At 43.3% G+C, this 22381-nt stretch overlaps 1 long non-coding RNA gene across 4 annotated transcripts in view; it reads left to right on the top strand.

The window, feature by feature from the left end:
- The window catches only part of LOC106782347 (uncharacterized), a 95540-nt gene that overhangs the window by 48638 nt on the left and 24521 nt on the right, over positions 1–22381 (top strand). For 2 of the 4 annotated variants that reach the window (XR_011430162.1, XR_011430157.1), the window contains one exon: positions 14762–14911. The exons of the other annotated variants lie outside the window; for them this stretch is intronic. This is a non-coding gene — a long non-coding RNA (uncharacterized lncRNA). Of the gene's footprint in view, positions 1–14761; positions 14912–22381 lie in introns of those variants that run through there. 4 annotated transcript variants of the gene reach the window in all.

Raw genomic sequence — 22381 nt, 5'->3', positions numbered from 1 at the left:
GTCAAGGATGACCTGCTAATAGCAGCCATTTGACTAGGTAAATGGCAAGGCCTGGAGTCAGAGAGGCAAAGCATATGTATACGTTTGCATTTTGGGAAGAAGAGGTTGTAGCTTCCAGTCATTGTTCGGGCTGAGTCTAAATTAACATGTTAATAAATCAGGACTCAATAATAAGCACTGTCTAAATAAGTCTAATAACCCTTTCTGACTCGAATCCAAGTATCAGGACTGGAAATGGTTGAAACTGGTCCCTTCTGTGAAAGATGAAATTGGTGAAATAGAAATATTCGCTGAGAAGTTGAAAGCCTTCTCATTAACAACTAGCCACTGGAGACACTAATAAAGACAGAGCTCTAAAAACCAAAAAATTACTAATCTTGTCTATAGAAATTGTTCTTCTGTTATGGACTTGCTGGTAGTTGGTTAGTCCTGGCACTTAATAATGATCAAAAGTGGACAGAGAAGTGCTGAGCCATGAACTAGAAGGAGAGGAGGTTTTGGAAAGTACTGGATTGAGCCTGCTCCCATTGGCCGTTGACCATCCAGGAGCCCATTCTCCTGTCCATTAGATTGTTCTGGGCAGCCTTCCCCCAATCTGGACCATTCTGCAGAACTCCAAGGCAAAGCTGGCACTAGGAAACCCCAGTTTTATGAATGTCTCAGTTACAGATTTCTGGTCTTAATTACCGGAGTGGAAAAGTGATGTGTGTTTTCTAAGATTAGCTTTTACACCAGCTACTGTAATTGGCCAGGCTCAAGCTCTTGCAGAAGCAGCCTGGCAGCTGGAGAGAAATGGCTTTATGTGATGGGACAAAGAGTCATCAGCTTGCTTGGGGGAAACCTTTTACAGAAACCATTGTTACTGTGTGTTTATGTGCACTGGCTGAAGATTCTGACTTGGAAGGGAAAAAGGTAAGTAAGTGATAGTTGTGGGTCAGTTATATTTTTAAAAGTTTGGAAGTTAATGATTTCATGACCATTCTGAGAACTGTTACAGCATAGGACCTGTTATAACCAGATATTTCCTTCATCCAGCACATATTATTGCATACCAGTGGTTGTCCCTGTGCTGTGCAAAAGGGACATAGTGGTGACCCACTCAACATGGTCCCTGCCCTCATGGGTCTTGTAGTCTAGTCTTTGCCCAGTTGTTTTCACCTCACTTAAATTAATGCTATACAGTTGTTAGTTTTGAAACTTGTGTCATCCATCTATGGCCATAGTAATGTGTGTAATGAAACACCCCAAAACTCAGTGACTGAAAACAATTGGTATTTATTAAGCCTATGAGTTTGTAGGATCGCAGTTTAGGCTGGGCTTGTCTAGACAGTTCTTCTGGTCTTGGTTGGGCTCACTAATATGATAGTCTCAAGGGCTGACTGATCTAGGATGGGCTCAGCTGGGAGGTTCTTCTGGTCTCAGCTGAGTTCACTCACATACAAGTCTGGCAGTTGATTGGCTGTTGGCTGGGGCAGTTGGGATGATTGTGTCATGCATTTCTCATCCTCCAGTGGGCTAGCCCAGGCATGTTCTCCAAGCAACCACAGATGAGCAAAAGCAAAAGTAGAAACACCAAGTGATTCTTTTTATCCTTGGCTTGTCAGGGCTGCCAAATGGTCAAAGCAAGTCACAAACTGAGAATGAAGGAGTGAGGAAGTATGTGCCACTTTTTGATTGGTAGACCTGCCAAGTCACGTTGCAAAGGCCAAGGATCCAGAGAGGGGTGAAGGGTTGGCGCCGGCAGTGTAATCAGTTAATCCCAATGCTTGTTGATGATATTGTCAGCATTGCCTTTTTATTAGTAGAAAAACTATGTATCTATGTTTATTTAAATATGTTCTTTTTTCAGTTTAAGACTAAACACTATTATCTTCAGTAGGAAAAAATAGTCAATAAAAGCCTTTTGAATAAATACTTTTTAATGAAGAAAAAAGGTACATGGAAGAAAAAATTTGGCTTTGCCAAGTTTGGGATAGTGAGTGGACTTACTAGCCATGAAAGATAATTTGTTCTGGAGTGGGATGGGGAGAGGGAGATAAAGGTAGAAAGTTAGGTTGGAAATAGATTATGAAGGACCTTGACTTTCAAGCAGAGGAATCTGGACCTTTTGTTTTAATGTCAGTAATGGGGAAATATTAAAAAACAATTTGAAAACAAGTTGAAAGTGACCTTGGAATTAAATAATGTAAAAGTCTCTTAAAAGGAAGACTCTGTCCAAATGCTTGTTTATTTTCTGCTCCTATTGAAACACTAGTGTCAATGGGTGGATAGAAATGCTGTACTGTGGGGGTTCAGCTGGCTCCAGAAGTTTTCATGAAACACAGCCCCCAGTTTAATCCCTTGGTGGGTCCAACGGCTTTGCACGTTCTGTAACTTCTTGCATATCTAATGACATACAGCTACTCTGCAAATGTGTGTGTTTCTTTGCAAGGAGGTCCAGGTGAGTAAGTGTGGATAAGACAAACTGGTGAACATCTCCCTTGAATGCAGGAAAAACACGTATATATTTTACCACTAGCACCAGGAAGATGGATATATCTCTGCTTCTATATCTCTGTCTATAATTATACCTAGCAAATGAGGCTATGCTGGAATGTTCATTGGTATGTTTATATTTCAAAAAAGTTACTTTTCAGGATTCAGGTTCATGCTCAGCCAAAACTTTCTGGAGTTGATATTTGTAATTGAGACAAAAACTTTTCCTTTTTTTTTTTTTTCAAACTAAAGGAACAAAATTCATTGCAATGGAGCTATGGCTCTCAGCCTGGGCTGCATATTAGATTCATCCAGGGAGCTTTAAAAAACATCCCAATACCTAGAATCACTGAGATTGGTGCCCAGGCATCAGGATTTTTAAAAACTCCCAGGTGATGCTAATCTGCAAGCAAGATTGAGAACCACTGCAATGGGTGAATAAACAGAAGCTGGGTTTGTGAACATCCCTGGTGTGGGTGTTTTCTTTGCTGGGTTTTTGGCTTTTACAATGTGTTTTCTGCCAATGCCTCTGCACTGAAAGAACCACCCCATCCCTGATTGCTAATCCTCCCTGTAGCTGTGGTTTTCCCAGGAAGCCACTACAAAGCAAAACAAATTCCCTGCAACTGTGCTTTGCATTATCTTTCATTGGTTTCTGCTGCCCACCTCCTGGCTTCCCCATTGGTCTCTGCTCTCTCAGTACCCACGTGTGAAGCTGTGGTACAGAGCAATGCCCTGTTCTGCTGGAAGGCCGGCGCACTGGGTGCCGTGACTTGGTACTGCACTCAGGTCCCTTGCAATCAGGCTCACAGTGAAGGCCCCCTTTCTAGAGTGTTGTGAGGACTCATGGATAACACATGTGTGACCGGCAGATTGCACAAGCTGGACTCAGGGGGCAGAGAGTCCCATTATTCTTGCTCACTATTACTCTTCAAACAGGGTCTTTTGGTCTTTCCTCCCCTGTCCCTGGAAGATTCAACAGATGTTTGGTCACTTTCAGGTATTCTAGTTTTACTTTCTTGTGTTAAAAAATTATGATCCAAATCAAAATTTCAAGTTTTCTTCCAATTCAGAGCTTCCTGGTGCGATCAAGTCTTGGGAACTTGCAGTGGGGAAGAGTGGAGTGTGCTTTGTCCTGTGATTTCTCTTGTGTGTGTGAGGAAGATTGGCCCTGAGCTAACATCTGTGCCAATCTTCCTCTGTTTTATGTGGGACACCGCCACAGTGCGGCTTGATGAGTGGTGCTAGGTCTTCACCTGGGATCCGAACCTATGAACCCAGGGCTGCTGAAGTGGGGCATGTGAACTTAACTGCTACACCACTGGGCTGGCTCCTTGATTTCTCTTTCCTGTTCTTTCATTTCTCTTCTGTCTCTTATTTTGCTACTGCTCGTTCTTGGTTGTTTTAGTCTGATCTTAGTGCAGTTGTATTCTGGGGTTGATGCCCTCTGGGTGTTGGATACCCAAATACTGGCTTTCTCTCTTGGGGTGCTTTTGTTGGTCTTAGGAAAGCTTTCCCTAAAGAGGTGTCAGGCACTGCTCACTGCCTTGTTCCCTGACTTGGGGGCTCACCTTCCTGCTGATCACTTATGGTTCCCCTTGTCGATGAAAATAATCCATAACCAATCTATAAATGAAAATTTGGGCAAGTTTATTCTAAGCTGAAATCTGAGGACCATGGCCCGGGGCCTTTCTTCCCAAAGGAAGAAAGGGCACCAAAGAAGTGGGGTGCACAGAGTGGTTATATACCCCCAAACAGGGTGTTTCACATATGATTGAAATGTCCCTCCCACAATAGTCACAAGATTGCCCTGTCGGTACAGCACTTGATGGACACAGCAGGTAGTGGGTTTGCTATCTTGGTGGGCGTAGCAGGAGGCAAGTCTATTGTCTCGAGCTGGGCGGTCACAGGTGAGCGCAGCAACCAGTTTCTAGACTAAAGAAAGATGCTTAATCCTTAAGGAGACGCCAACATTGGGAGGGGGAGGGAAGTTGCACCTTTATCTCAAGGGCCTTTGTTCTTGCCATAGGGAATATCTAAAGCAGATATACAATGCATGATCAACAGCCATGGCCAGGCCCTTTTGGAAAGATAAGGTCAGGCCGAATTAGGTTTATAACAAATGGCTTCCTCATATTCTCCAATATATCCTATTGCTTGCCATTTTTATTTGTCACCCTCACCCTGCTTCCAATCTTCCCCTGAGCTTCCTGTTGCTGGGTTCACTTTGCCTTTGGAGTTGAATCTTTTCGAGGTAGCTCAAGCATAGCTGTCCTCCAGGGGATCCACTGCTCCTGGGAGGTATTTTGTGTTTTCTGCCCACTCAACTCTGGAAAGGCAGGCTGTGTTCAAGCCTTTTCATGCCCTGCTCTGGTTGCAGTGCTAGGGGCTCTGTGAGTTTTGCAGCTTCGCAAGCATCGTGCTGAGAGGCAAAATGTTAATCTCCCTTTCAGGAAGATCCACCCACCCTCTAAGGCTTGAGTTGGGGTGGGGAATGTCTCTCCCTGACACCCAACTGAAATGAATAAGATTCTCTAAACACACAGTCACAACTCTCAGAAGAAATCCTTCTTCTCCTACCTTCCTTCGCTTGTCTTTATTTCCTTTTATTGATTGGTTAAAGGTAAGTGATGGACTATAGGTCATGAGCCAGCCTCTCCCCCTCTTTTTAAAATTTTGAAACAATCCCAAACTTTCACTAGGAAGGTCACTATAAAGAACTTTCTCCTCTTGAACCTTTGGAAGTAAATTTCCAACGTGGATGTGATCACCCTAGGATATTTTAGAGGGTGTTTCCTATAGAAAAGGGGACATTTTCCTATGTAACCGCAATACAGCCATCAAAATCAGGACATTAATATTGATGCCTTGCTATCATCTAATCCTCACACCCCATTCAAGGTTTGCCGGCTGTCTTAATAACATCCTTAAAGCAAAAGGATATAGTTCAGAATCATGTGCCACATTTAGTTTTCATGTCTCTTAGGCCTCCTTCAGTCTGCAACATACCTTGGTTTTTATCACCTTGATACTTTGAAGTTTACAGGCCAATTATTTTATAGCACACCCCTCAATATAGATTTGTCTGATATTTCCTCAGGACTAGATTCCGATTATGCACTTTTGCAGGAATACCACAGCAGTTAGATAAAGTTCTTTTCACTGCCTCCTATCAAGTGGCACAGATGTCTCTTTATGCTATTATTGGTGTTGTTACCTTTGATCACTTGATTAAGTTTGTGTCTTCTAGGCTTTCCCGCTGTAAAGGTACTCTTTTTCCCTGTGTAATTGATACACATTTTGTGGGGAGGTATTTTGAAACTGTATGAACATCTCATTCCTTATCAAACGTTGAATTTATTCATGTATTTATGTCTGTACAGGCTCATGGTTTCCCATTATGTTGAATGAGTTTTAATTCTTCTTATTTATTTTCATGCTAAAATTGTCCCTGGTTTGGCCAGTGGGATCCCATTCAAGCTGGCTTCTGTATTCCTTTGACAGAATCTGGCATTCTTTGAGTGCTTGCTGGCTTTCTGGCACAGGAAGACACTCTGGGCTCACCTGTACTTTCTGTGCTCCAGCCCTGGAATCAGCCATTTCTCCAAAGAGCCCTGGGCACTTTTAGTAGAAAATAGTATTTCGAAGCCAAGATCTGAGTGCTAGGAGTGCTCATTGTTATTGGAGGATTGCTGCTCTCAGGCCCTCTCAATGGCCAGAGCTAGTATGTCTGTGTGTGTGTGTGTGTGTGTACACATTTCTCCATCTATTGAAAACTGTGAGTTCACACAGATGTCTCCAATTGTAACCCAACGCTAGGACTTTCCCCCTTTCTGTATTTATAACTCTCTTTTCCAACAGTGGGAAACCTTGCTTCCATTGTTAACATATTTATTGATTTGATCAAGGTCTTTGTATATAACCAATCTCCCATATCTGCTGCCATCCCCTCCCTGACAGGGCCACCCTCCTCACTCTGTTTAAACTCTAATACCTCACTCTGAGCCACTGTGGCTTCTCCCATCCCCGCTGCAGAACTAGCTTGCTCTGTTCCAACTGATGGCTTTAGCACTGACTTGTTCAGGAAGGAAGAGAAGCTCATGGGGCCACTGAACCAGTTTTGAGTCACTAGTTAGCAAGGCTCACATGGATACTCCAGCCCAGGGGTTCCCTCTGAGGTTCATAGAACACCAAAGGATGCATGTAGAAAATTCAGGGGGTCTGTGAACTTTGGGAAATAAATTACATCTTTATTCTCTAAATTCTAACTGCATTTTACCTGTTCCTCCAATTATCAATGTAGGCAACACAGCACAGTGGTATCAGCAGTGCCTGTGACTTTGTCAACAACAAAAATCACACATATTTTCATATCACATCACAGTTGTTGCAGAAACTATTACTAATGCTCATCACTAATTTAAAATTATGATAGTTATGAGATGTTCCTTTAGATCTTATTATTTATAGTTCTAAAATAAAGTCTGCATATTATGGTATCACAAAAAATTATTTTTAAGTTGTTTTTATAGTTGTCTTTTAACGTAACTCTATATATTTTATTTTGTGCATTAAGAATAATTATCCTGAAGAGAGGTCCGCGGTCTTCACCAAATTGACAAGGAGTCCAAGGGAACAAAAATGGTTAAAAGCTTCAGCTTAGCACTTCTCTTTTGAATGTGAAAGAATGTTCCCCCATTACTTTAAAATTTGGAGCCCGAACTAGATGAGAAAATTTCCCTCTAAGAAACAGTCTGGTAGGCATCTGAAATGACTCCCCCTAGTAGACTGAGGGTCGCCTCTTGGGTATTAACTCCCTGGCACCTCTGGCTTGTTCTGCCTGCAGGCTGAGCATGCTCCTGAGGCCAGAGGACACCCATGGGCAGAAAGATGCAGGAAGTCATTGCTGGGTAGGACACCTATCTCAGGTGACCTTTGGGGTGGACTGAAGGGGTATGGGAGGGCCACCAATTGTATCTTCCACCTCCACACTCTTCTCTCTGGGCCTCAGCTCCTTCCTTTGTAAAATGAGGAAGGACAATCTCTAAGGTTCCTCCTTGAGTCTCTAATACAATTTGAAGAATGTGCTTAGCCCTAGAGAAGGACAGTGCACACAGCTAGAATGGAAGAGCCCCATGCTTTGCATCTCCTCAGGTGGCAGGGTTGAGTGTGTTGCTCTGGTCCTCCCCTATATCATTACTCCCTCTCCCCCGAGGTGCCAGAGGAAAGGAGAGGGGAGGAAGGCCACAGAGCTGTAACAGGGTGGCTGGTGGTCAGCCCAATTAGGGGTGAGTCTGCCCCTCCTCCCCTTCCTCTGGGCCCCAGAAAGTCTGTTCTGCAAATGAGCCGTCCTGTCTCTGATCACTTTTCCCCGGGTTGGGTTTCTAGACCTTCACAACACTCAGGTTACTACTTGGTCTGGTTCAGGGTATCACTTTCTGTGACATCCTCTCCATAAAGCCTCTTCGGTACTTTCTCCCCAGAGGTTCTTGACCCATATACTTCAAGAGCACTCGGCTTTCCTTGGCAGAAAATCAGGATAAAGTGAGCTGGTGAAGCAGGAGGATGGCAGAGGACCTCTAAGGGCCTCTCTTTCAACTACTTTTATTTCTACTATTAGAACTCCATGGAACTAGTAAATATGTCGGAACTTATGTAGCCAAGTGGGTGTTGTCTTTCCAAGTGGCCACGTTGAGAGTACTATTGCTTAAAACAAGAGTGTTGCTTTTTTTTCCTCTCCCGGAATTGTTCTGTAGTGCTGGTTTAGGAACCACAAAGAGAGAACCACTCATACTGCATTATTTTCCCATCTTGCTTTTGAGCAGAGACACTATTACTGTATTTACCAGGCTTCAGTCCAGGTAGCTTGATTATTTCCAAAAGTCTAATTCACCCATCACGGTTGAAGATAATAAATACCATCCACAGAGTTCTTTCTATATTCTAGGGGCTGTGCTAAACACACTGCATAAATTTCCTCATTGATAATCCTGTGAAGTAGTACAACTATTTTTTTCCCAGACAAAAATTTCTGCCCTCTTGGAACTTAAATTCTAGTGGAGGAGACAGAAATAAAGAATGATTTACTAGATAAAAAATTTACATAGTATATTAGAATGTGATTGAGGAAAAAAAAACAGGTTAAAGGAGATTGGATGGCTAGGTGAAGGTTGAAATTGTAAAATACGTGGTAGCATTCGTCATTTGAGCAAAGATTTGAAGGAGTAGAGAGAGTGAGCCATGTTATCTGCAGAGAACGATTTCAGGCAGAGGAACAGCCAGTACACAGGCCCTGAGGCAGGAGCATGCCTGGTGTGTTTGAGAAATGACTGGGTACACCTCCAATTTCTAGGGGACTTCTAGACCGTTGTGAAGACTTTGGTTTTACTCTGAGATGAATGGAGGGGAAATTGTAGGATTGTGAGCACATGTGTGACATGACCAGACTTCTATTTGAATAGGATCACAGTTATGGAGAATAACTAAACAGAGGCAAGAGCAGTTGTCTGTTAATATGGGCAAGCATAACCAGGCCTTGTTGTAGATACAGGAGAGAAATATTTGTGGTTCAGACCAGACCATGTGTATGCATCCAGTGGGTGCATTCAAAGTTGCTACCAGGTGTGTTAATTTTTCTTCAAATTGGGTGACGCCTGAGTAAAGAGAATTTGCAGGGCCTGGTCATCTCTCTAATAACAGATTTAGAAGCAGCAGAAGACAACGTGTTTGGCAGAGAAAACAGTCACCAGTATAACTGCTCACCAAGTCTCCAGCGGATCCTTGGAATAGGAGTTCTGTGAGAGGAGACTAGTCTCAGACTAGCCTAAGAAAGATTAAGAGAGGACCTGAAACAGGTTATAAGCCAAAAATTGGGAAGGTGGAGAAAAAATGCAAGATAGGGGGAGCTGGTAAGCCTGTGAAGATTTGATTTCTTTGATTCCATAGGACACTCGTGTCAGTGTTTCCAACAGTAGATGAGGGTCCATGTCAGGCAAAGGGCACAGACAGAGTGTGGCCAGAGACTTGCAGCCAAAGGTCCAGTGCAGTCAGGAAGTGGAGCAGAAGAGGAGTGCTGCTGTTTAGACATGGCACAGGTCTTGGGATCCAAGGTTTGGAGAAACAGGCAAAGTAGAGCTGCCAGCAGTATATCTGGGCTCAGGTCTCTGTCCTCTGTCCTGGTTTTCAGGAGCTTTCCTTTGGGTATGGGGTAGCCATTGGCATGAGGCATGATGGTGTGGAGCTGTAGTAGATAGTGTTATAATTCTATACCAACTTGACCTAAATGCAGAGGTTTGGAAACATTCCTAGGATGAGTTCTGGTTCTTGTTAGCAGCTCAGGAGGTTTTAACTAATGACTAACATGGGGTTTTGGGTTATCTGTCAGTTTCTTTTATGCATGCTCTCTTTCCTGTTAGAATGGAGGAAGGAAAGATCAGATCAGGGGAGCTGTCAGGTTCAGGAATACCAGGCATGGAATCAGGAAGACCCAGAGATCACAGCGCTGCTGGCAGAGCAACAGCCTTCACAGGGCTCATTCCAAAGTTCCCTCTTGGACATGGGGCTGGAAGAAAGAAGGAGGAAAGGAGAAAATAAAATCATGCATTATATTGTCAGATGACAGCAGACTTAGTCACTTTTAGTGCAAACATGATCTGGCTTATTTCATGTAAACTACACACCAAATTTGAATAATGGGAGCAGACATGAAGAAAAAGAAAGGGGGGCGCTGATGATGACTCACAGGGTGAGTCCAACCAATAGTGACCCCAACCAATAGTCCTGGAAAAATGGAGATATTTGGTGTATAGCCAGTGCTGGTAATGGGGGTGATGTGCTGCCTGCCTCCTTAAAGACCCAAGGGAGTGAGCGCAGCCTGCTCTACCTGCACATGCTTCTTCCCTGTGATCTTGATATAGCTCCACCCCTTGGTGTGAGGCTTGGGCACTGGGGAAAACCTCCCTCCTGAGCTCTAGGCCAAAAATGTTTCTTTGGTTCAGAGGGCTTTGGACACCACTTTCTGGTTTTGTTGATTTGAGTTCACCAGGGAGCATCAAAAAACATAATCATGGTCCCAGAATGTTTGAGCTCAAAGGGACTTTGGCAAGCATCCCATTCAAATCTTTTATTATAGTGATGAGAGCCGAGAACCAGACAAGCCCAATAGCTTGTCCAAGGTTCTATAGCTCGCTGGTTCAGAACAGGTACTGGAGCTCCAGTTTAGTATTTTTTAGAACTTATGTTGGTTTTCCTTTCAGCAAATATTTATTGAGCTTGTGTTAGATGCTAGGCGTATTGGTGAACAAGGCAAAGTCCTGGCCCTAACAATCTGGTGGGGAGAAAGTCATTAACCAAATGAACCCATAAATAAAACAGTTACAGATAGTGACAAGAGCCACAGGGGAGGTAAACAGGGGAAAGAGACAGGGAGTGACTGAGGGTTGTGGGGTGACTCTTTTTTAGTGGGAGATCACTGAAATCACTGAAGGTGTAACAAAACTACTCACCTCCCCTGGCTTCCCCAGGTAGAGTAAGGACATCACCAGCTACTCAGCTGGTGGCTCAGCCTCTAAACCTAGGAGTCATCCTTGACGCCTCTCTTAACTCACCTCCCACATCTGTTGCATCAGCAACTCATCTTACACCAGTTGTCTTGAAACTATCCTCTTCTTTCCGCCTCCTCTGCAATCACCACCCCCTAGCCCAATCCACCATCCTCTCTCACTTGGACAGCCACAATGGCCTGATGCTACCCTTTCCCCCTACATTTCATTCTCCACACTGCAGCCAGGCAGATCTTTTAAAACATAAATCAGATCTTGTCACTCACCCCGGTAAACTTACCCCCACCCAGGTGGCAACTCATCATACCTGGAATGAAGTCAAGTTTCTGTCGACTGCTCCTGCCTCATTTTCCTGCTCTCCTCGACTTCTGCTCCAGCCATCTTGACTTTCCTACTATTTCTTGTGAACGTCAAGCTTGTCTAACATAGTTTTTAGAAAATAATAACAAAGGCAGTTCCTTTCTAATGTTTCATTTATCCATACATAACCGGCCATTAAGTAAGGTGACCACATGGTTTGGGCCTGTATTAGCACCCCCTTTTACTCTCAGAGTTGTCCCAGTTTTGGCAATAAATTATGTGATCATCCTGTCATTAAGGATTTGGGGGTAATCTGTACATGGCTTCCTCCCTTCCTCCTTCCCTCTGTCTCTTCCTCAAACACATGGAAAGTAAGCTACCCAGTACCAGACATGTAGTAAGTGCTGGAAGGTGGAAATACCTGAAAATAAATCAGCCTTGGTTATGCCCTCAAGGAACTTTCAAACATCTGCACAAACACTGAAAACTAAAACAAAATTACAATGATGTGACCTAGACATTTTCAGATTTGATGTCTGCTGTTCTATAGACAGAATGGCTGGCTGTTGGCTTAAACATTTTACAGTTTACCCAGATGTTTGGCACCACCTAGACACGGCCTGATTTCCCTCTCCCCACCAGTCGCTCTCAACCCTCCCTCTCTTTCCTCCCTTGTTTGTTCCCATTACTCAAGGTTTGGCAGGTTTCACGCATGCACCATGCCAGAACATCTTCACATGGAACATGATTAAGACCAAGGCCTTGGGTCTTGCCTGCCTTCTGACAATTCACTACATAACATAATTTTCTTGTTCTTTCTCTGTTGCTTCCAGACCCAAGTCAGCCAGGCGGGATCTAAATTAGCTTCTTGATGGCCCTTGTATTCCTGCCAAAAGTGTTTGTGATTGCTTGGCCTGCAAGTTCCATGTATTCCAGCCCCTCAGTGGTGCCCTTGGGGAAGCACGTTGAGGCTTCTGGCCCCTGGAGTGCTGTTTGTCTGCCTGGCTCCCTACCGCAGGGTGAAGCCCACCCTCCACGTGGGAGCCGAGAGAAGCTCCGTGTGTGGTTCTGAGAGAGGTCAGGGGTGGGGGTGAGGATTGGGAAGACTTAACCTAGTCTTTTTGGAGAAGTGCTTTCCAGTGGTCATCTATCCCTCCTCCTGGCTTTGCTGGGTAGAGAGTTGGTGAGCATTTACACGGGATGGCATAAGAGGACTGAAATAAGACTCCTTCCTCAAATGACTCATTATTAGCCTACATTGGTTTCTTAGAACCCCACCTCTAGTTTTATCTTCTATTAATCTTCTTGATAAGGGAAAACCCATTAGCGAGCAAATGCAGCAGATGATAATTAAACTAAGTAACACATCATCTCCCATCACCTCTAGAGACATAGAACTCAAAAGACTGATGCTTTTTTGATGAGAGTGGAGCAAGTTTAAGGGGAATTCAGGATTATTTGGCTCCATTGGGCATGGGGAGTGCCTCTGAGCTGAGACTAGACATTTGGGGATGTGAGGGAGGGTGCTAAAGGAGATGCAGGGGTGCAGATGGAATAGTGGAGGCATTTTAATGACAGACTGCCAAGAGCATGATGATGGTGAACCCTGGTACCCTGTTGACTCTTCTCGTAGCATGGCCGGGAATGGAGTGGTGGTGCTGTGGGCAGGAAAATTCATTCTTCCTTTGTCTCCCAAGAGTCTGAAGTAGGGTGGTGGAGAAGACATTACATTCTATGCTCAGTAGAGATCCCCCAGGCTAAAGAGAGAGAGGGAATCAGGGCAGGGCAGAATGTGCATATGGCCTCAGGATAGTAGGCATGTATAGCGACAAAAAGCCTTTACCAGATAGAGAATTTCCCACATTTTCTCAAGGGCAGCAGGGTTATATTTATACAAAAGTCAGAACTTAAATCCATGCCCTCTTAAGAGACTTTGTAACACAGGGAGACAGATGACTTTCACAATGAACATAGGGGATGTGACTTGATCCTGGCTACAGGAGGTAATTTACTGCAAGGCATTATTGGATCCAGATGTCACATGTCCCGTAGAGGCTGCCTGGATGAGCCTTCCCACCAAAATCTGTACTCTACTAAGGCAGACAAAGGCCTTCTCGAGGAGGGAGTTGGGATTGATAGAGACAGTCACCTACAACAGGCATGGGGACGCCCTGGGCTGTCCACAGAGTAGGATGGTGTGAGTCACGGCCTGCATGAGTGGGAAGGACTTGGCTTTTCCCAGTGAGGGCAGGTAATCTGGTGGAGAGGAAGGAAGGAGTTGTAGGTTCAGCATTTCTTTACTGGAGGAAGGAAACAACCAGGGGATAATAAACCAAATAAATGGAAAACATCTTTCCTAAAACAAGCCCGTATGTCAGCTATAGACAGGGCTCATGAGACAAATTCTTTTGTGAGGATGAAGCTTCACAAGAACACACACATATATTGTTCATACACAAGGATTTTTCAATGCCTGTATATGTACATATGTCCGCACATATACACCCTTATACATAGAAATAAATACACAACCCCATATTATATATATACATGAATGTATACCCAGATATATACATATAAACATGCATATGCAGACACACATAATATTGGCATTGATTTGATGCATATATATGTATATGTATATACTCACATATGTAATATGGAAGTGCACACATGATAAGCCAAGTCTCAATTATCTACCATTATCCACTCTTTTCTCCAGCATGTTTTTTATCTGAGAATGGTTTCTTTCTCTTCTTAAGTATAATACTGCAATCATCACTTGATCCATGGTTATGAAATGCAATTATGTTATAATTGCCATTCCCTGAACCCAAATGCTAAAGATTGATTAACTGCAATAGAAAAGAATAAAAAAATCCTTAACCCAAATGCCAACTTGTATTATTTATTCCAAAGTCAGATAAAAATTGAGTCTGTAGAAATGAGCCATTTTAATTTATTTGCTTCTTGATTATTGGAACTGAATGTTTGTGTCCACTCAAAATTCATATGTTGAAATCTTTACCCTCAATGTGATGGTGCTAGGTGGTGGTGCCTTTGGTAGGTGATTAGGTCATTGGGTGGAGCCCTCATGAATGCAATTAGTGCCCTTATAAAAGGGAACTCAGAGAGCTTCCCTGCCCCTTAGGCCATGTGAGGACACAGTGAGAAGACAGCTGTTTATGAATCAGGAGGCAGGCCCTCACCAGACATCGAATCTGCCAGGGCCTTGATCTTGGACTTCCCAGCCTCCAGAACTGTGAGAAATAAATTTCTGTTGTTTATAAGCCACGCAGTCTATGGTGTTCTATTATAGCAGCCCGAATGAACTGAGATAGCACTGATACTTGTAAGTTTGGCTGGGTTTCATTGGTGATCTAAAAATGTCTTTATTTCCTTTTTGTTTTTTCTTTCTGGCATAGATGAACTGACTTGTGCAAGTGGAGATCATCTTCAACATGACAGGCAGAGCCAGGTGTGGGGCATGGCTCGTAATCCTCATACCTGCTTTTGTTGTGTGTGTACACATACACCACCCCCCGTTCCCCCCACCATATACTTGTGTTTAAATGTCCGGCCTTTATCCTTGAAAACCTCTAATAAAATTGAGGATGACTTTGTCCTGCTGAGTTTTTCAAGCCTCTGGTGACAGAGTGCTATCTTCAGCGATGGACGTGATTCTTACAAAGTCCATGAGCTTGGGGCTGGTGCTTGGCGCTGGTACTTCATTTTTAATGCCAAAAAAGGCCTCCTCTTGGGGTGTGTATTCAATTCCTCCAGGCTCTTGAGGACATAACAAGTGGAAACTCTCTGATGCAACTTCTAGAAAGAAATCTGTATTTAAGACAGTGTCTCAGGCCTCCTGAAACCAACGAACAATTCAAACTTAGGAGAACTAAGCTCCTAGGGTGTGGAGTTTTCCTGGTAATTGAATGTTCGGAAAAGAAACCATTTTCGTCTCAACCATTTGGTTGGAAAGCTTGCTCAAATGTGTTAATACCCTTCCTGTAAATTCCGTGACCATGGTTGGGTCTTTTTTTCATTATTGAGGATTCTACAAAGAGACTAAGGCATTTGATAAACAGGAGATGAAGCTGTAGAAGAAAATTCAGGAGGTTCTTCCTGCAACCGGGACTTTTTCCTTTCCTCCTAAATTCCTGACATCCATTTGTTTTCTTGTTATTGTGATGATGGGTATAATGATTCTGGAGACTTCTACCACGATCACTGCCACTTACCTCTTTCTGAGCCCTTTCTTTGTGTGCAGCACGGTGCTGCGATCTTTTACGTGCAGCTGCCCACGAGGCCGCATAACTGCCCATTTTCCAGAAACTGAAACTCAGGGAGCTCCAGTAACTTGCTCAAGGTCTTGCAGCTGGAAGGCTGGGGAGAGGGATTCAATCCAGGTCTGGCATCTAAATATGTTCTCTCAATCACTATGGCTTTCGCTTCTCTTCTTAAAAGCGAACAAACTGAGGTTTTGGCAAGTTAGGTTAAAAGTTGCTTTATTTGTGTGTGTGTGTATTTCTTTTTAGATTCAGTAAGTGTATAAACACCAAGTATTTTACCGAACTCTTTTTTTGCCACATTGCACAGTTAAAATACTTGAATGGGCTATTGTTTTTATAGCCCCCCAGCAAAATTTCTTGTTCTCTTAGAGATCTCTTCAGTTTTACGTTTTTTTTTTTGCTGTTCCCTTTCCTGTAACCTGAAATTTTTTGAGTCAGCGACTTTTGCAATATCTATACAGATAGTCTTTTTGGTTAAGGGTGAATTTTGGCAACTTAAGGATTACTAAGCAGATATTTAAAGTTTCCGTCAATTTCTTTGGCAATAGCAGGAGAATTTAAAAACTAGAGTTTCCCTCTCTCAGTGGCCACTTTCTATAGGAAACCTAAACCCTGGAGAGCCTTGCCAAGAATAAATGCAGAGAAGGTATTGCTTGCAGACCATTGTCCTTGAGCTCAGACAGCCTCCTCCTGTCTCCTGGCCCCAGGGTATAAATAGAGAGAGACTCAGAGGAGACTGGCAGAGATCTTGCTGACAGCCCTTCCAAACTTCCAGAAAAGATGACTCGCTGCCTATAGGAAAGTTTGTCTCATGGTCGGGCAGCTCCCCTGTCTCCTGTAGACTAAGAATCCTTTTCAGGCCAGTGGCTTCTCTGAATTCCCCTGGTATTTTTGTGTCTGTCCATTCATCTGTTCTCTTAGGAAGCATTTATTAGGTACTGGCAATGAGAAAATGAACAAGGTCTAGTTCTTACCCCTGGGAGCTCCCAGTTTACTTGGGGAGACAGACACATAACTAGATGACAAGATGGCAATATGTCCTTGGAGAGTATGGATGAAGGCCTTGGGAACAAAGGAGAAGGAGCCATTGATTCTACCTGGGGGAGTCCAGGGAGGCCTCACAGAGGAGGTGACATTTGAGTTGAGTCCTGAGGGATAAGGAGGAGCTTATTAGGCAGAGGGACCCTGTGAGCACAGGCAAGAGACCAGCTTTGCTAAACTGGCTATTATATTTGGAAAAGGGTGACCTGTGAATGTAACTGATTCATCCCACCATCCATTTCCATGAAATTGTTCTTGGGTAAGAAAAGAGGTAACAAAAACAGAGAACCCCCTGCCTAGTTTGGCAGCAGCGCCCTGCTCTCTTGTTGAAAGCATTGAATTTATTTGCTTCCCCCATCTGGCCTTCCAATCTGAAGTCCTGAACGTTTCTGCTCCTCTTCTTTTTCTATCTACATTTTTTTTTGGCAACTGTTTTGAGGGATTTAAAAGACAAAACTTCCATTCCATTTACTGCGGCCACTGGCAGTTCAGCATTTCTTCCTCTCCAGCCTCCCCCGGAGACACACTTGGAGACGGGAGATGGGCCGGAAGTGTGTACAGTGCGATAAGTGGAGGCTGAGATCGCCTGCCCCGAGCCAGTTCTGACTCCTTTAGTGGTTGTGTCCCTCTAGGGACATCAGGCCCTGCATCCTGTGGGGGCTTGCCCTTGGCTGGGCTCTGCTCTCTAGTGAAGATTTTCCTCATCCTCCTTGGGAACAGTCATTTTATGGGCCTTGCCATGCTGCTGTGTTCTATCTGTTCCTTTGGGTCCCAATTTGGTGTCTATTGCGAGTGGGGGAGTGTGTGCATGGAGTGGAGGGAGGATAGGATTCTTCTGGATTGGGGGAGGAAGGACAAGGGGGAGACTGTGTAGACTTCCACTATAACGAGAGTTTGGTGCAACTGACCATTAATTGTCAGTGCTCATGGAAGGGACCCCCCACAGTTAATAACTCAAAAGGTCAGGCGGTTAAATATTGTTTGATTTTAGAATACATTTATTAATTGACCTTTTGTTGCTTTATTGTTTGGTCATGAACCATGTGAAAGTTCAGGGTTTTGAAGAGTGGTGGGTTCTCATTAATTCTGCTGCATCCTTGTGAGACAATAAAACCAGGAAACTAAACTCAGCTGTGGGCATTGGAAAAGGCTAGAGTTGTGCATCAACCTGACTCTCCATCCCAGACACATTGCTTGATTTTGGGCAAATCTTTAGTCCAGCCTTGTTATGCTCAGGCATTCCTCATCCACATGTTTTTACCAGTTCTTTGATTAGTTGCAAGCAACAACAGCCATGGCTGCCATTCTTATGAAAACATGCCCTCACACCATATAGGTGGCTTCCTTGCTAGGTGCCAAAGTGAAACTCCTGTGATACAGCTCCCCTATCTGAACAGACACAGAATGTCAGGGGGACGAGCAAACCCAGAGCCCATTTGTGCTAAACCTCTGGAGTCCACACTGTTCAATAGCTTTTCCAAGGACATATGCTAAGTGGCAGAAATGGGACCAGAACTCGAGACTTGCCAATTGCCAGCCCTTTTCCACCTCACTGAGCCGCTTCTTTGTGTGTATGAGTGTTCTTTTAACAACCACGAAGTAATCAGGTTGATTCTAACTAACCACTCATTGTGGAACTTCTAGCGCAGTCGTTCGCAGCCCTGGCTACAAATTAGAATCAGCTGGGGACCATTTAAAAAATACCCACACCCGGGTGTCACTGACCAATTCGACCTAATTCTCTGAGTGTGCCCCACTAACAAATTTCCCCAGCTGATTCTAAAACGGCAGAGAGGCTTAAGACCCCCTGTTCTAGAGCAGAGAAGGAAAGAAAGCTTTTCTTAAGAATCTTTAATTTGCTGACTGGACTACGGTTTGCTAACACAAACCTAATGTCATACACTGCCGTGAGAAAATAGTTTTCTCCAGGAGCAGGTTAAAGCCTAGAGCAATTTTTTTTTCTCATTCCAAATTTGCAAGTGATCCAGCATTCCCTAACTGATTCGGACAGGGAATCTGGGCTTGGACACCGGAAACAAATATTGAAGATGGAGTTTTCCTTCCCTTCGAAAATGAGTTGGAGGGCCATCAGTAGGACCAGGGACCACATCCTCCCCTGTCCCGCGCTACCCCCCCCCCATTGAAATTTGAGAGTAAACTTGTTTTATATTAGAGAGAATTAATGTCAGATCTTGGATCAGTTTGTTACAACAATAAGGCAGCTGTTTGTAATACAAATGCCTCAGGCTTTCTCACAACCTGTTTTTTCAAAATCTCTGCAAAGGTGTTTAATGGATAACCTCCCAAAGCCATCCTCTCCTCATGTAAAATTGTGTCTGCTGCCCCTCTTTCTCTCTCTGCTGAGGAGAGTGCGGGGGCTTGGGGAAGAGGTTACTGCAGTGGTGTGCTGGAGCGTGCTGCTCTTCCTGGTGTGGGAGAGCCAATTGTACTCACTTCCCCTCTCCGCAGTCACTGACTTCACATTGGTAGCTTGAAATTGGCCACCATGGGAGTATTTACACCATGGAAATGGGCAAATGTGACACATTAGGGAATGTTTTCCCCCTGGAGAACAGATAATTAAACAATCACCAGCATACCACTGGGCACAGGTATTCTCTGGACAGTTCCCAAGGAGAAGATGTGAGTGGCATCATTGGGGATTATATTTTAATTTGGAGATTTTCTTTGAAGAATTATCATTCTCCAAAGAACATTCTGGATCCTGTGGTATTAATATCACATTCTCATAAGGCATCTCAAAGTCATCTCAAACGTCTCATGCCTAAAATTAAACATCCAGATTTCTATCTCTCACCACCTCAAATAATTTCCGTCCATAGTATTTCCCAGCTCAGTAAATGGAAGCTCCAACATTTCACTTATTTAAGTGAAAAATTTGGGAGTCATCTTCGACTGCTGTCTTTCTCTCATGCTCTCCATACTGTACATTAGCAAATCCTATTGACTTTATCTTCAAAACATAGCCAATTCTTATCAGCTCCACCTGGTCCAAGCCACCATCATTCCTCATGTGGGGTATTGCAATGGCCTCCTAACTGTTCTCTCTGCTCAGAGGGAGACCTTTGTCCCTCGAAGTCTATTTGCCACACACAGCAATGAAAGTAATCTTTTAAACGCATATGTCAGATCACGCCATTCCAAAGTTCAAAATGCTCTGGTGATTTCTCATCTCAATGAGAATAAAAGCAAGGCTTTGCCAGACCTTGATGATCTTTCTGACTTCATCTCCTTCCATTCTCACCCTTGGTCATTGTCTCTCTCAAGCACACTAATTTCCTTGCAGTTGTTTGAATACTAAATAGGTCACGATGTTTCCCTCGCAGGGACTTTGCACATGCTGTTGCTTCCACCTGGAACCCCCTTCTTTGAATATCCAATGGCTCACTCCCTTACCATATATCTTTTAGAGCTCTGCCCAATTGTCATCTCGTTCAGAGGGGTCTTGCCTGATTATATATCAAATAGAACATCATGCCCAACTCTGACAGCTTCTTTACTTTTCGCCATCGCAGTTATTTCTACCTGACATATATCTGTGTATTATTTTGCTTTTGGCCCCTCCTAGAAACTAAGCTCCAAGTAAGCAGGGCTTTGTCTGTATTGTTTGCTGCTATATCCTCAGTGCCTAGAAGTGTGCTTGGCATCTAGCAGGCAACAAATATATTTTTTAAAATTTGTTTTATCGAGGTCACATTGGTTTATAACATTATATAAATTTCAGGTGTACATCTTTACGACTTCTGTAAAGACTGCATTGTGTTCATTACTACCAAGAGTCTAGTTTCCACCTGTCACCATACATATGTGCCCCTTTACCCTTTTTGCCCTCCCACCACCCCCTTCTCCTCTGGTAACCACTACTCTTTTCTCTATATCTATGTGTTTGTTTATCTTCCACGTATAAGTGAAGTCATATGGTAGTTGTAATTGTCTTTCTCTATCTGACTTATTTCGCTTAGCATAATACCCTCAAGATCCATCTATGTTGTCAAAAATGGCATGATTTCATCTTTTTTTAATGGCTGAGTAGTATTCCTTTGTGTGTACATATACCATACCTTCTTTATCCATTCATCCATTGATGGGCACTTAGGTTGCTTCCAAGTCTTGGCTATTGTGAATAATGCTGCCATTGACATAGGGGTGCATGTATCTTTTCGAATTAGTGTTTTCATGTTCTTTGGATAAATAACCAGAAATGGAATAGCTGGATCATATAGTATTTCTATTTTTACTTTTTTGAGAAATCTCCATACTGTTTTCCATAGTTCCTGCAGCAATTTACATTCCCACCAGCAGTATATGAGCATTCCTTTTTCTCCACAGCCTCTCCAAGAATTGTTATTTCTAGTCTTTTTAATAATAGCCATTCTGACTGCTGTGAGTTGATATCTCATTGTAGTTTTGATTTGCATTTCCCTAATAATTAGTGATGTTGAACATCTTTTCATGTGCCTGTTGGCCATCTGTATCTCTCCTTTGGAAAAATGTTTGTTCATATGCTCTGCCCATTTTTTGATCAGGTTGTTTGTTTTTTTTGTTGTTGAGTTATATGAGTTCTTTACGTATTTTGAATATTAACCCCTTATTGAATATATGATTTGCAAATATTTCCTCCTAGCAGGCAATAAATATCTATGGAATGAATGAGTAACTGTGTGAGAGAGTATATGCACAGTGAATGTGGGTGTATATATCAAACTATATGAAATTGTCATTATTTGACAACAATCATTTTAATTCAACTCTTCATTTTACAGATGAGATCCTTAAGACCATGAAAGGGCAGATGACTTGCTCCAGGGGCAGTTAGTGATGGGAACATGTTTCCTTCTCATAAGCAAAATGTTTTTGAAAGCAGAATACCCAGATACTATCAGTTAGCAGTGCGTGGGATACTGGTCATTCCCACGTGTTACGGTTTTTGCCTTTGTCTCTAAGCAGGCTAGGAGAAAAGCTTTCAAAGAGACTTTCATCTGCTTTGGCCAGGATAATGCTTTCCAGAACTCTCTTAGAGAAGGCTCAGAGCTGCTCTTGCACCACTGTCAACAGGGAGTTCTTCCACACCGGCTGAGTCAGGGCCAGGAAGTACCTCGAACTTACTGCTTTGGGACTTTGGTAAGAAAGCTTGCAGCTGGGTGCCTTCAGGAATCAGCAATAAAGTCTAGACTTAACTACAGGTCTTGAGCTAAGACCACTTAGAGCATGGCTGGAGCTACAAGGCTTTTTAATGCAGAAGTCTCAGCTCTGCAAGCTTTTCACTCCTTATCTGTGCCAAGACCCCTTCTTGGGAGTCATGTCCCAGGGTGGGGACATGGGGAGGATCTCAGAGGCTCTCCCTATGAAAAAATGCGAAATAGGAATGTTTTGATTTCTTTGGGGTGTTCACTGTATAGTGAATTTGACTAGTTTCTTCTGAAGTTTCCCAAAGAATAATGTTTGATGTGAATTTATTGCTTAATAAATTTTACTAGAAGGGAATGGAGCTGGTGAGGAGACATTTGGATTGATTTTCAAACAAATCAGGATTTGAGAACAATTTGGGATGAGGACTCTCAAGCTGATGCTGAACAAACAGTAGGAGTCCCTTTCAACAAAGCTTGCAGTTCTTTTTATGTGAATTGTTTCTCTGAATTATCTAAGGAGGCATTTGGCTTCACCTGCAAAGTTCTTTGCCCTTGGAGTAAA

The sequence above is a fragment of the Equus caballus genome, chromosome 21 (genome assembly GCF_041296265.1).
Source record: "Equus caballus isolate H_3958 breed thoroughbred chromosome 21, TB-T2T, whole genome shotgun sequence".
In the NCBI taxonomy this organism is placed as follows: domain Eukaryota; kingdom Metazoa; phylum Chordata; class Mammalia; order Perissodactyla; family Equidae; genus Equus; species Equus caballus.
Note: the sequence above shows the minus strand (reverse complement) of the source record. Positions and strands in the feature narration are given on the sequence as shown.